Genomic DNA, 13102 nt, shown 5'->3' on the forward strand with positions numbered 1-13102 from the left:
TCCCCCCACCCCTAGGAGTAAGGTGGGGTAGGGGGTTGGGGCATGGGATAGCGGAGTATTTCTTTTCTGGCAGGCTGGCTGCCACAGTCATTTGTAAGGCATGACAGCTAGCAGGTACCACCAGGAGGCTGGTCAGACCTGCAGGAGGGCAGCAGGCAGTGTTGCTTGGGGTGCCAGCCGTTTCTGAGCTCCCAGGCGGAACACATTATCTACCTACCCTCAAGGCCTTCCCCATGGGGTCCCAGCCATTGTCTTCTGCACAAACCCCTGCACACTGCCCCAGGCACTCTCACTCTGGGGCGAGTCAACCAACATCGGCACTCTCAATGTCTTTCTCTTTCTCATATTTGAGTCCCTGGTTGTTTTCCTGTCTGTCTGGCAAAAAGACAGAAAACACTTTCCTCCTGCCCTAAACATGATCATATCCAGAAATGCGTGCAAGATACCTTTTTCATGTTCAGTGCTAACCTAATAATTCCTCTCTATATTAATATAATTTCCCACTTGAACAGAGCCACGTCTCATAGCACACTCCGACGTCTGCCTTTTGTCAAGTTGCTTCTGTATCTGTCATTGCCCTCCAGCTAAAGGCCACCAGAAACACACTCGAGCTGAACAAAGTTGGTTTATTGGCCATTGCAACAAAGGGTAAATGCACCTCATGAGGAACATGGAGAGTGTTGGCAAAAGGGTGTTGGAAAGGACCTCTTATGGGATTTGAGTTTGGTTAGGTGATTTTGGGACTCAAGGACTCAAGGAAGCAGGCCTTCGCTGTGAATTGCATGCTGTTGGGAAAAGGAAAGAAACGTGTCTTAATACGTTTTATCCAGAAGGCAGGAGGAATGGAGCAAGGCAAAGGCCATAATTGGTAAAGAAGCTGCAGTCACTTGTATTAGCCAGTATCAGAGGATGTCTGGTCATTTTTGTGACTTGGAGAACACTAAGGGCTGACTGAGAGTGCCAAGTCAGTCCCTGGCAGGGGCTGTTTTTCTCTTCCCCAGTGATCCCTTTTGGCCAAGGGCAAAGCCAAGCTGCAAAACATGAATCTGTGATATTCAGGTCTTCACCATTGCCAACATTTTGCTGATTAGGAGGTTGTTCAGAGACTGCAGTCTGTCATTGGATGAGTTAGTCTCTCCTGCTCCTTTTGTGGCAGGGTGAGTTTTTTATCTTCTGATGTGACAAAAGCTGCACAGTAGCATTAAAGACTCTGAACAGAAGACACCAGCCAGCTGCAACACAGGCAGTGACCAGAAACAAAGATTGCTATTGGTTCTTATAATAGGCCCTGAAGATAGGAGCCTGGATTATCAACTCCAGACAATGAAAATGTGTCCCAAATCCAACCGATCTTTTTCTAGAAATCCAGGTGGCTTTTTCTTTTAGCCTACTTACAGACTGTTCTACTTGAGTCTGTAGTGTCTATATGGCTGCAGCAAGAAAGGTTTGCTGTAGTGTAAATTCCCCTCAGCTAACTAAGACCAAATTAAGGACCGTGTGATCACCCCTGACAACTGTAGTTTATGTATATACATTGTAACTGGCTGGTTTGCTTCTGGTTTAACTTCTGGCTTCCAGAACCAGAAGTTGCATAACTGATGTTGTCTTAATAGGGACAGGGAGAAGTTTTGGACCATCTCCTCTGGCGGAAGGATCCCTACTGTGGAATTGCAGTTTGTACACTGTGCACAAAGAGAGAATTGGTTGTTCCCTTTGACAGTTCTCAGGTAGCCTCTGCTTGCCTCTTTTTGAAAGTTTCTGGACATTCTTTTCAGGGAACATGATCTACTAGAGGGGTGGTAAATTTGAATATCTGAAAGTCTCTAAAAATTGTCCTGAAAACAGGAAAAATTAGCGTATGGTAGGTGGGTATAAGCCTGATGGCCACAAAAGAAGATTCCCAGTGGGGCACAAGACTATGTGACTATATTGGGAATGTCATTTATTGCAACAGGAGGGATCCGGTTTTTATTATCCCTTCATGGTGGGAAGCTTTCCTGAGTGGAGTTAAACACTTTCTGCAAGGCAGTCAGAAGGGAAGACATTGACATTACAGCAAGACTATTTCCAATGAGTTTCCATTTCTGATGGGTTAAGTTTTGCTGATAGGGTTGTAAATAACCTAAACAGAAGTATATTCTTGACATGGGGCCAAAGTCCATTTTTTAAAAAAAAAATTTAAGTTTGGGATTAATTATAGGAGGGAAACTTACATATCAGAGGACCTTTAGAAGGAAAGCACCCTTCTAAAATATTTAAAGGGACAGTTATTAAATGTTTGCTGTCAGTCAAACAGAGAGTGGTGGCTATGGGCTGAGACAAATACATTGGAGAATTATTTTTTCTTCAGGGACAGAAGACCTCAGGAGGTCAAAAATAACAGGATCAAGATGAGGGAGGTTGGGTAAGAAATCCTCTAGTTAGATGATAGAGAGTGTCAAAGTACAATAATAGATAGGATTGGTGGCAAAGAGAAAAAAGGTGCTAAAGAATCAAAATTAATCTCATTGCATAGTTTTGGGTAGAGATTGTCCAATTCTGTAGTTGGCAGCTTGTCTGTTGTCTTAGCTAAGCAGAAGCTGTTCTTGTCTGCAGCCAGCTTTTTTTGTTGTTGAGAATTTGTAAAAATCCTGTTTGAAGTTTTCCAGTGGAATGGAATGTCTGGTAGTTAGGTGATGTCTGTCTGGAGTCGGAAGCCCGAACCCAAGGCTCAGCATCTTAGTGTTTTTCTGCTGTGTTAGTTGTTGACAGTACCTGGTAAGGGCTTTTGGGTCTCGAAGGCTGTCTTTGACTAGATATCAGGACACCAGTACACCCAACCTCCAGGCTTTCAGGTGGCACAGAAGCTGCTTAAGTGGAGCCTAGCAGAGGTGATGACACAATAGTCTCAGATGTCTGTACTGTTACTGAGTCCAAGGTCCCACTTCCAGGCAGCAAGGGCTTTAGCTGAACCTTGCTAGAACTTCTGTCTCTGTTAACACCCTCTCCCCTACATGCCTGTAGTGGAACAAATTTGGGATTATTGACTCATTGCTATGAAAGAGACACACTTCCTGGGAAATGTGGAGCATCTTGACATGCTTTTTCTTTCTCATATGTCCTCCTTGACTGCTTGGAAACTCTGTGGGGGCTGAGCCTATGTCTAGCGCTCCTCCTCGAGTTTAATGTTGCACCTAATTTAGAGTGGGTGGCGGGGGAGCTCAGTGAGTGCCCTTGACATGATCAGCTGGACAAGGCCTGGAGGGATTTTAACCTTTTAAAGAGGGACTGGTTTCCTGTGAGAGCCAAGGCATATGCCACTCATTTCTCTACAGGCCAAAGAGGCTGAAGGAAAAAGGCATAGGAAGACATGAACACAGACTCATCTATAGGAAAAATGAGGCTGAGGACTCCAAAGAGAGCAAATCCCAAACTAGAACCCTCCTGCCTGTGGTTTTCTAAGAATGGGAAGTTGAGCTCCTGTACCTGGACTGAGTTGGGAACATGCAACTACATGGGGTGGGAGCTCCTGGGGATGCAGCGAAGGCCCTGAGAAGGAAGGAGAGTCATAGTGCTGCCTTTTCCTGAGCAATTGATGTTATAAGAAGAATCGTTACAGTTTTCTCACCTGTTTTTCTTGCTCCCCTCTCCCCCATCTTCCTTTTCTTCCATAAGAAGGGGTGAGATGGAGACAAGGTGGGAGCAAGGATGAGAATGGTTAGGCTGGGGAATGAGGCATGGGGCAGGGAGAGGGGTCTGGGGCTAGTGGGAGAGGGCCTCGGCCAATAACCCTGCAAGACCCCTGAGCCTGTACTGATCCTCCCTTACCTTCCAAAGATCTGGGCAAGCAAAAACTGAAGGTCACAGTCCCTTGGCCTGAGAGGACTACACTCCCCCAACCCTGGAAGACACTCACCAGGCCCAAGGGCTCCATTCTCTCCCTGGGCAATAGTCTCTCTCCTCTCTGACTTCTCTCTCTCCAAATCCATCTTCATTAGTAACTATAAACGTCAGAATCGGAGCCCTTGGAAGGCTGTTCCTAGATAAATAATGCTTTTCATATTTAATTTACGAGTAGTTCTGCAGCCTCTTTGGGGTATGCTGGGTTAATTAAGAGCTAAATTAGAAGAAGCTGCTTCTCCCCAGGGAGACTCAATTAAAGTCTTTCTGACAAAAAAAGGAAAAGGAAAAGAAGAAGGAAAAGATGGTCGAAGAAGGAGGTCCACTGGGGAAAGTGTCCCTTCATTATGACCTTTAACTAGGGCTGGCTTCAGGGGAGCTCAGGGTCCCGTAGTTTAGCTTTTTCTTCCCTTTTGGTTTGGAGCCTCCCCCAGTCTCTGAATCGGGCAGCTCAGGCTGGTGGGAGGTGCAGGATACTGACCACGGTAAGCCAGGGCAGCTTTTCTGGCTGGCAAGAAGAGGTTAATGTCCTCCGCCTCTCACCCCTGAAGCCTGGAAACTAGTCTGGAGCTGCTAGGAGTGGGATGTAGTTCTGGGGAGATGACGCCAGCCTCAGGCCAGGCTTGTGGCTCTGAAATTCCAACCCCCATTCCAAGTGCTTCTATCCCTAAACTCAGCCCCCTTTGCTGGGGCTGAGCAGGTGAGGGCTTCTTGGTCTGTGTATCCTGAGCCTTTCATGGGCAGTCAATGAAATTCCCCTTTCCATGGGAGAGATTTTTCTCTTCCTCTGCCCTCCAGTGGGAAGGCTGGGGCCCTGCTGTCAGGAGAGGCTGCTGTGGCAAGGGGTAAGGGGAGAAGGCTCCGCTCTGTTGGGGCTGCATCTCTTCCCCTTGTTCCCCCACCCCCCAATCCACACACACTTCAGGAGATCAGACTGCAGAACTTGAACAATGTGGTCTGCCCCTCCTGTTTGTAGCTGAGGAGACCAAGATCCTAAAAGGGGAAATAACATGGCCAAGGTCCTAGAGTAAGTTGGTTCAGAGATAGGGCGAGAATTCTAGGCTGCTGCCGCCAACACACTCAAATGTGCATGTGTGTACACACACATCTCCAATCCAACAGCCCCCATATGCTCCTGTGGGGAGAGACACACCCACTGCATCACAAGCTGATTCTCTGTCCCTTGTTCATGCTCACCCATAAGGCAAGAGCCTCTCCACACACCTGGAGACCCTGTTACATATGTTGTTGTCACACAGAGTCTGTACACTTGCATAGTGATAGATTCTGTCAGCAACTCCTATGTCCCCAGACAGAATCACTAAGTGCCAGATGATCTCAGGTTGTCTCCTGACCTCATTGCCACATGCTTACCCTCCTCCATAAGCCTAGGGCTGGCTGGGAAGCAGTATCTGCTGAACATGAATGTGCACATGTATGCGCGTGTGCACACACACACATACACAGCACAGGGCTCAAGTTCTCAAGTCCAGACTGCTCTTTTGTTGTACAGAAAGGATACAGCACTCTTTAGGACTGTCCCTCAGCATCCCAAGCAGTAATTGTAGACTGCAGCAAGTCTACGATGAACCTTCTTATTCTTGTGAAAAATAGCGAAAGTGACATGCATGATGTCAGAGGGAAGCCCTCAGTGGAAGCAGGTGCAGGATGTCCCTCTCTAATCCATGGGACTCTTGAGAGGGGACTGCTTGCTCCCTCATCCATCAAACTAGCCTTTATGACATCCTGTACTTTAAGGACTTTCAGCAACCCAGGCTGAAACCTGGTCTCTCCCTCTTTACTGCTGGTCACCTCTGCATCCTGTAGGAAGGGGCTGAAGCTTAAGTAGATGGGGCAGAAATTCTTGTGGGGAAGGAAGCTTTTCCAGTTCTCTTTCTGCATGTACCTTGTTTCTGATTTTTGGCTTATCTCTAGTTTCATAGCCAAATTCATGCCTGTGGACAGATTTGGCTACTTTGACTAGCCCCATGGAGCTTCTCCTGGAGCAGTTTCATCCTTCCCCTTTGACACCTTTCAGATATTCACCTGGACAGATCCCCTGGGGGGATGGGCTGCCCAAAGCAGTGCTGGGGGCTTCAGTTCTGACTTGAGGGCTGGGTGGGCCTTGGGGGTCATCTTGCCCAACCCTCTGATGCATGGAAGCAAAGGAGAGACTTGGCTGGTGCCACACAGCAGGTCCAGGGCAGACCAGACTCAGACCCCGGGCCCTGGGCACCATCAACATCTTCTTTCTGTGCCATTGCCTTTGCTTTCCTGCCGTTGCTTCATCTTCATCTTGCATAGGTGGATCTTGCTTTATACAACGGATAAGTTCTTTTAAAAGTTATTTGTAAAGAGAGCTTTTGTACATCAAATCACGTTGTGGAATATGTTCTCTTTTCAAGGGGAGGTTGCCTTTTATGCCCCTTGGTTTACAGAGCTGTAGTTTAAAAGGGGTCTACATATTTGCTTTGATCCTCAAAAGAGCCGTGGAGACGGCAATTGGACAGCACAGGCTTCATTATTGAGATGAGGACATGGAGGCCCAGAGAGGTGAAGTGCCTCCCAAGAGAGTGGAAGAGCTAGGTCTTAGCCCTGTCTGCCCCATTCGATCACCGAATCCCACATGAGACTAAAAACTCAGTTTGGAAACTGGATCACCTTGGTCTAGTTCTCTGTTTTCCAAAGCATGTTCCCTAGCACATTGGTCCTGAGAAATCCGCTGTGATGAAAGGGTTCCTGGTCACATAAGGCTGGGCTGCACTGCATGCTCTGCCTCCCTCTTGGAGATTCGCCATGCATATTAGCACATTAAAGGCCCTGGGAAGTCCTGCTATGGAAATCTGCTTAACTCTGCTTTTCCCAAACTTACTGGACCACAGAACCCTTTATTCCTGGCGACTTGTTCTGTGGAACACACAGTGGGAAACATTGATCTCAGCAGGAAACATTGATCTCAGTGGGAAACATTGATCTAGTTTGTTTTCGGTGTTAGTCTGGATTTTTGCCCTCTTAGGTTGAAGTAAGGGCTACTAACACCCATCTTCCTGCCACCCCTAGGCGTCTCTCCCTCTCTCCCCTGGGCATCCCCAGTTTCCCTTACGCCCCAGGGCACAAGAATCTGTAGTTGTTTTCTCTGACTCCTTAAGCAGAAGGGACAAGAGTAGGGCGGGCTCATGGTGAGGTCGGGCAGAGTGACCTGGACAAGCTTAGTAGGCTAAGTGGCACAAGACCAAGTGATGCTGGAGTGTAGAGGAGGAAGTGGAGCCTGTACATACATGGAAGAGAGGCCCAGGTCAAGTCCACTGGCCCTGGGTGTCTGTTTGGGGTCTCTGGTTCCACCCATGGATCCCAGCACCCCCATGGCCTCCCTGCTCCTGAACACCCTCCCAGTGTCCACCATCATTCTCTTTGGAGCCATTATTCATGTTTCAGGGGATGTCCCCTCATCCCACTACCATTCTTCTGACTGCTTGGATTTTTGCCTTTCACTTCTGAAGGAACCTGGCTGAGGTTCCGTGAGAAGCCAGGCCTTCCCGTCACCTCCTCTCCTTTTGAGTACACTGTCTGCACCCTTCACCGGGGGTGGGGCGCATCTATCATGTTGGGTTCTTTGAGGCTCAGTTCAGGGTCGATGGTGATGGTACCTTACTCAGAGCAGGGCCTTCCAGGCACCTATTGGATGAAGAGGGCAGTGCTCACTTTGTGCCCTCTCACAGTGTAGCCCTCAGAAGTGCCCCCAGTACGGACAATGCCTTAGAGTGGAGGACAGGATGGGTCGCCCATCTTTTTCCATGCTCTCTGTATGTGCCTCCTAAAGGCCAAACAGCCCTCTGCTGTAGCCCCTGATTGACCTATCAGCCCTTAAAGCCAACCAGGGCACCGAAGGCTTCTTAAGGCAACGTCTGCCTGGGCCCTTCCCTGGTGGCCCACAGTTGGCTTTTTGGAGCCAAGGGCAGGAGTTTCCTTTCGCCTGATGACTTATGATGGTCTGTTTCCTCCTAGCCTAGTGCCTTCACAGCCCCATAGCCTTTCTTCTAGACCGTCAGCCTGGCCATTCATTACAATGTGTAAGAGGGCAGCAAGGTGTTCTAGATGCAAGGTCAGACCGTTTGGCCTTGGGAAAGTCATGTTTTGTCTCTCTGAGCCCCAGTTTTTGAATCCTGCAAATATGGGAGACCAGTGCCTTCCTCATAGGGATCTAGTGAGGGTGAAATGCAGTCATAGATCCAAAAATACTTTATAAATTTAATAAAATGCATGCAGCTTGTCAATTCCCCCACCTGAGAGTGAAGAAACCCACCTTCCAGGGTGTCAATGCAAATGAAATGATGGCACTTAGCCCATAAGAGTAAAGAGAACTTGGTAAAAGAGAACTTCTTTCCATCATGGTTACAAAATCTTCCTCCCACTTGATGTCAGTTACCAGAAAACCTGAGTCTCAGGCACATCAGCCTCTGCCCTGAGTCAGCCTCAAGCTTCTATGCATCTTTGCCTAAAAGCATAATAAGATTCCCTCCCTGTTTCTGTCCTTCCAAAGCAAGAAATGATGACATTACCTCTAGCACGGTGCCTGCCGCATAATCAGGGATTCGTGTGCTTCCCTGTCCCCTTGGACAACGGCCTCCGTGGAGGTGGGATTGGGACCCTTTGCTGAGGGCTTCCTGTGTGTTGAGTGAATGAGTGATCCAGCTAAAAAACCGGTGTCTGCTTTGTAAACTAAAAGTAAAATCCTAAGCTCCCCCACTGACTGAATGGACCCCTGCCTTGGCCAAGGGGTCCCTAGAAAAACCTTACAACTTTGTTCCTCACCATGACAGGACAGGAGGTCAGACATGCCTGGTTGTATCCCCCTCCTTTTCAAACTTTAGACACGACAACTGACAAGCATTAATGTGAAAATAGAGATCGTAAGACTGACAGAATCGTTTTGGAAATAATATACCAAATTATAAACAGGACCCCAGGCAAGGGTAAGTCACACACTATCTATACCTAAAGAATAAACTATGTTCTGACCGCCACGAGGTTTTTTTTTTTCTCTAGCAGCTAAACAAGCACTGGCCTCGAGATAAGCAATATTACGACAATTACAGCTCACCACAGTTCACAGATGCTGACTACCTGAGCCCCTGTTTCACCAGCCATAGCTACAGCTTTGATTGGACAAGAGGCTGATTTCGGTAACGTTCTCCTGATAAGTTGGCCACTGACCATGGACTGACTCTGGTCAGTTTACAGAGATGGTGCATTCACACACCTTTGTGTCCTGAAAAGCCCCTTTGACCTAGAGGGCCTAATGGTAATACATTTCCATATTAAATCTCCACCCCAATGTAAACAGAGGTCATTTGTAATATACATTTGTTCATGGTAGTCAAGCCTATTGCAACAAAGTTAGGAAGTTTGTTGTTTATTATAAACAAAAAGCATGTGAAAGTGCACTTAAGATAGAGTTTTTATTAATTACGTATTACCTAGATTTTAAATAGACAATCCAAAGTCTCCCCTTCGTGTTGCCATCATCTTGTTGAATCAGCCGTTTTATCGAGGCACGTGATCAGTGTTGCAACATAATGAAAAAGATGGCTACTGTGCCTTGTGTTACTTAATCATACAGTAAGCTGACCTGGAAATGAATGAAACTGTTACTCCTAAGAATTACATTGTATAGCCCCACAGGTTAAATTTAATTCAAAACATGTTAAACATTACTTTCATGTACTATGGAAAAGTACAAGTAGGTTTACATTACTGGATTTTCAGAAGTAAGTAGTTTCCCCTTTCCTAGTCTTCTGTGTATGTGATGTTAATTTCTTTTATTGCATTATAAAATAAAAGGATTATGTATTTTAAACTAAGGTGAGACATTGATATATCCTTTTGCTACAAGCTATAGCTAACGTGCTGAGCTTGTGCCTTGGTGATTGTTTTAACTGATTACTGTAGATCAACCTGATGATTTGTTTGAAATTGGCAGGAAAAATGCAGCTTTCAAATCATTGGGGGGAGAAAAAGGATGTCTTTCAGGATAATTTTAATTTTTTTCATAATTGAGACAGAACTGTTATGTACCATAATGCTAAATAAAACTGTGGCACTTTTCACCATAATTTAGTGGAAAAAGAAGACAATGCTTTCCATATTGTGATAAGGTAACATGGGGTTTTTCTGGGCCAGCCTTTAGAACACTGTTAAGGTACATACGCTACCTTGATGAAAGGGACCTTCGTGCAACTGTAGTCATCTTAAAGGCTTCTCATCCACTGTGCTTCTTAATGTGTAATTAAAGTGAGGAGAAATTAAATACTCTGAGGGCATTTTATATAATAAATTTGTGAAGAAAAAAATATACATTTGTTCAATACACATGTGTCAGTGTCAGGGCCACCTTCATGAATACTCACAGCTCTTCCTCTTCCTGCAAACTGATGATGAATGTTTATGTTCAGCCAAACCTTTCAGCATAAAACTCCTACCCCAACCTCTCCTTCTTTGAAATACCTGTTTCTGGTCTTGGCTGGAGGCTGTGCTTCTGAGCCTGTGGGATGGCCACCTTGCAGTTGTAACCCTTTACAAGAAATAAAGTTACTTTCTCCTTTTCTAAATTTACAGCTCTTGTTATTTTTATTATTATCACATATTTTTACTTAACAGTTTTCTACCTGGACACCTTCTCAATTTGTCACTCGTGGGACTCTCAGAGTCATACCCGAGGCTCTTCCGACCTGCAGTCCCAGCGGGGTTTTTCTCGAGCCTTCATCCTGCCTCACAGCCAAGTCTCACTGTCTGGGCCCTGTCCTCCCTCCCTCCCTCCCCACTGCCTCCTGCTAGAGTCTGTTTCTGTGCAAAGGGTGTGGCCCGAGGTCAGCACAGGGCAGCGAGCCCCCTCTGCAGGCAGCCCTTGGGGATAAGGACGAGGCAGTAGACTCACTGTAATTTGGGGCCTCGGTGGGGCAGGGCCACTCACGTTGGCATTTGGATCTGCACCTTTTCTCTGTCCTTGAAGAGAAGGGGCTGGCGGGCGGCATGGTGAGTAACCACACAGGCTTTTTTTTGCAGCTCTGTGTACAAGGTTTCGTCCCTAGGACAGGGAGAGTCTCTTCCCATCCAAGGCTCAGGTGAGGTCCTCTATACAAAGGACAAAGGCTGGCGTTTGCCTTCCCATCACACATGGGAGAGTTGGCGGGATGAAGCCAGAGCTCACCCTGGTGCCCGGCTTCGGGGTCCATTGGACGAATTCTCTTGCTGGGTCACATTGACCTTGCACTACATGGTCATCTCCGCGGCTTGCTTGGTGGCTGCTAGTGACCATCTACTATGAGGAACCCGGCCCTGAATTGAGCCCCGGGCTTATGAGATGAATGAACTAGAACTCTGATTTCAAGGAGCTCTCAGTCTAGTGGGAGAGGCACGTGTGTAAACATATAAAGGCACAAACTAGAGGTGGGTGGGGTGTAAAAAAAGAGGGGATGGATTCCACTTTCACTGGAGGCAAAGTGGGGAAGGCACAACTGGAATGAGATGCCAAAGCTGAGTAGCTGCTCAGCAACAGAGGAGCTTGAGGTGGGGAGAGCGGGCCTCAGTGGCTCCTCTGTAAAATGGATGGCAACAGCCCAGACTGTGGTACCTGGGGTGACATGAGGCAGGGTAGTCTGGGACAGCTTGGGAAAAGCGGTGGCCCAGCAGCCCCACAGCCCTGACCAAGGGGGAGTCCTGTGGTGGCGTCAGCATTAGCCCAGTGGAAGGACTGGCGCCAGGGCCACCTCTGAAAGCCACAGGCATCAAGTCAGTGTCAAAACGGCAGGTGGAGGGTGGGGCTTACAAAGGGTTTGTGCAGACTCGAGGGCTGCTTAGCATGTTAAATGGCACTTCGTCTGGATTTGGCCTTCTGGGGAATTGTTGACCCATCAGCAGCCCCTGAGGTCACTGTGCTGTCCCCGGGCATGGGGATGGGGGCAGATCAGAAAGGAGGTCACCATGCCCTGCCTCGAAGGCGTGTGCCCCGAGAGCTCCCCCTCCTCCCTGCAGGAAGGCGGCCTAGAGTGAAGGGGCCAGAGGATTGTTAAGGGAGTGGTGAGAGCTGGCATTAGCTGAAAGGCTCTAGGAAGTTCCCTCCAGCTTGGAGCAGGTCCTGTTCTCTGGCACCATGCGGAGGTGCTGACAATTCCCTCTGCATGCCCTTAACATTTTCCCACTTGTCAGAGTTCACTTATTTTATTTATTCCTTTTTGTAAGACACATTCGAAACAAGGGCCTGTACTTGTGGGGCTGTAGGATGCTTTTGTGTCCACCCCTGTCCCCACCCTGGCTTTGATGGGTCCTCTAATTTCTTTCCAGCCTGCTTACTCCTGCTGAGGCCAACCCTATCCCTCATCTGCTGCCTGCAGCTCTCCCTGGGGGCCAAAGTCTCCTCTCTCCGCCATTGTCCTCCACTCTCCACCTCTGGCTCCAAAGGCTTTGCATATCTCCAAGCAAGATCTGGAGTGCCCTTCCAGGAATCCAGGATTTTTCTGTTTTTTTTTTTTTTGCAAGTTTGAGCAGAGGTATCATTGGTTGGCAGAGGGAGTCAATAACTGTGGGAACGGGGGCAGGAGCTGGCAGAAGGACGCTTCACAGGTGGCCTTGAAGCCATAATAATAAAATAATGGCTAGTGGCTGGGCACGGTGGCTCAAGCCTGTAATCCCAGCACTTTGGGAGGCCGAGGTGGGTGGATCATTTGAGGTCAGAAGTTCGAGACCAGCCTGGCCAACATGGTGAAACCTCGTCTCTACTAAAATACAAAAGTTAGCTGGGTGTGGTGGTATACACCTGTAATCCCAGCTACTCAGAAGGCTGAGGCAGGAAAATGGCTTGAACCCAGGAGGTGGAGGTTGCAGTGAGCCGAGATAGCGCCACTGCACTCCAACCTGGGCAACAGAGTGAAACTACGTCTAAAAAAAAAAATTAAAAAAAAAAAAAATAAAATAGTAGCTAGTGTTTATTTAATATCTGCCATGTGCGTGTTACTTTGTTAGAGGCTTTATTTACACATGTATCTCCCTTGCTCCTCTGAAGTACGTGCTATTGCCACCCCCATTTAAACCAGGCCCAGAGCAGGGATGAGAAGAGCCAGTTGCTTCCCGCTTGCTTGTTAGGGGCTCTTCTTCCCCAAGCGGGGGGACTCTAAAGGTGAGCTAGGGCACCCCTCTGCCTCCAGCCAGATTGACTTGGAAGGCCGAG

This window comes from Trachypithecus francoisi, unplaced genomic scaffold, assembly GCF_009764315.1.
Source record: "Trachypithecus francoisi isolate TF-2019V2 unplaced genomic scaffold, Tfra_2.0 Lachesis_group8, whole genome shotgun sequence".
In the NCBI taxonomy this organism is placed as follows: Eukaryota; Metazoa; Chordata; class Mammalia; order Primates; family Cercopithecidae; genus Trachypithecus; species Trachypithecus francoisi.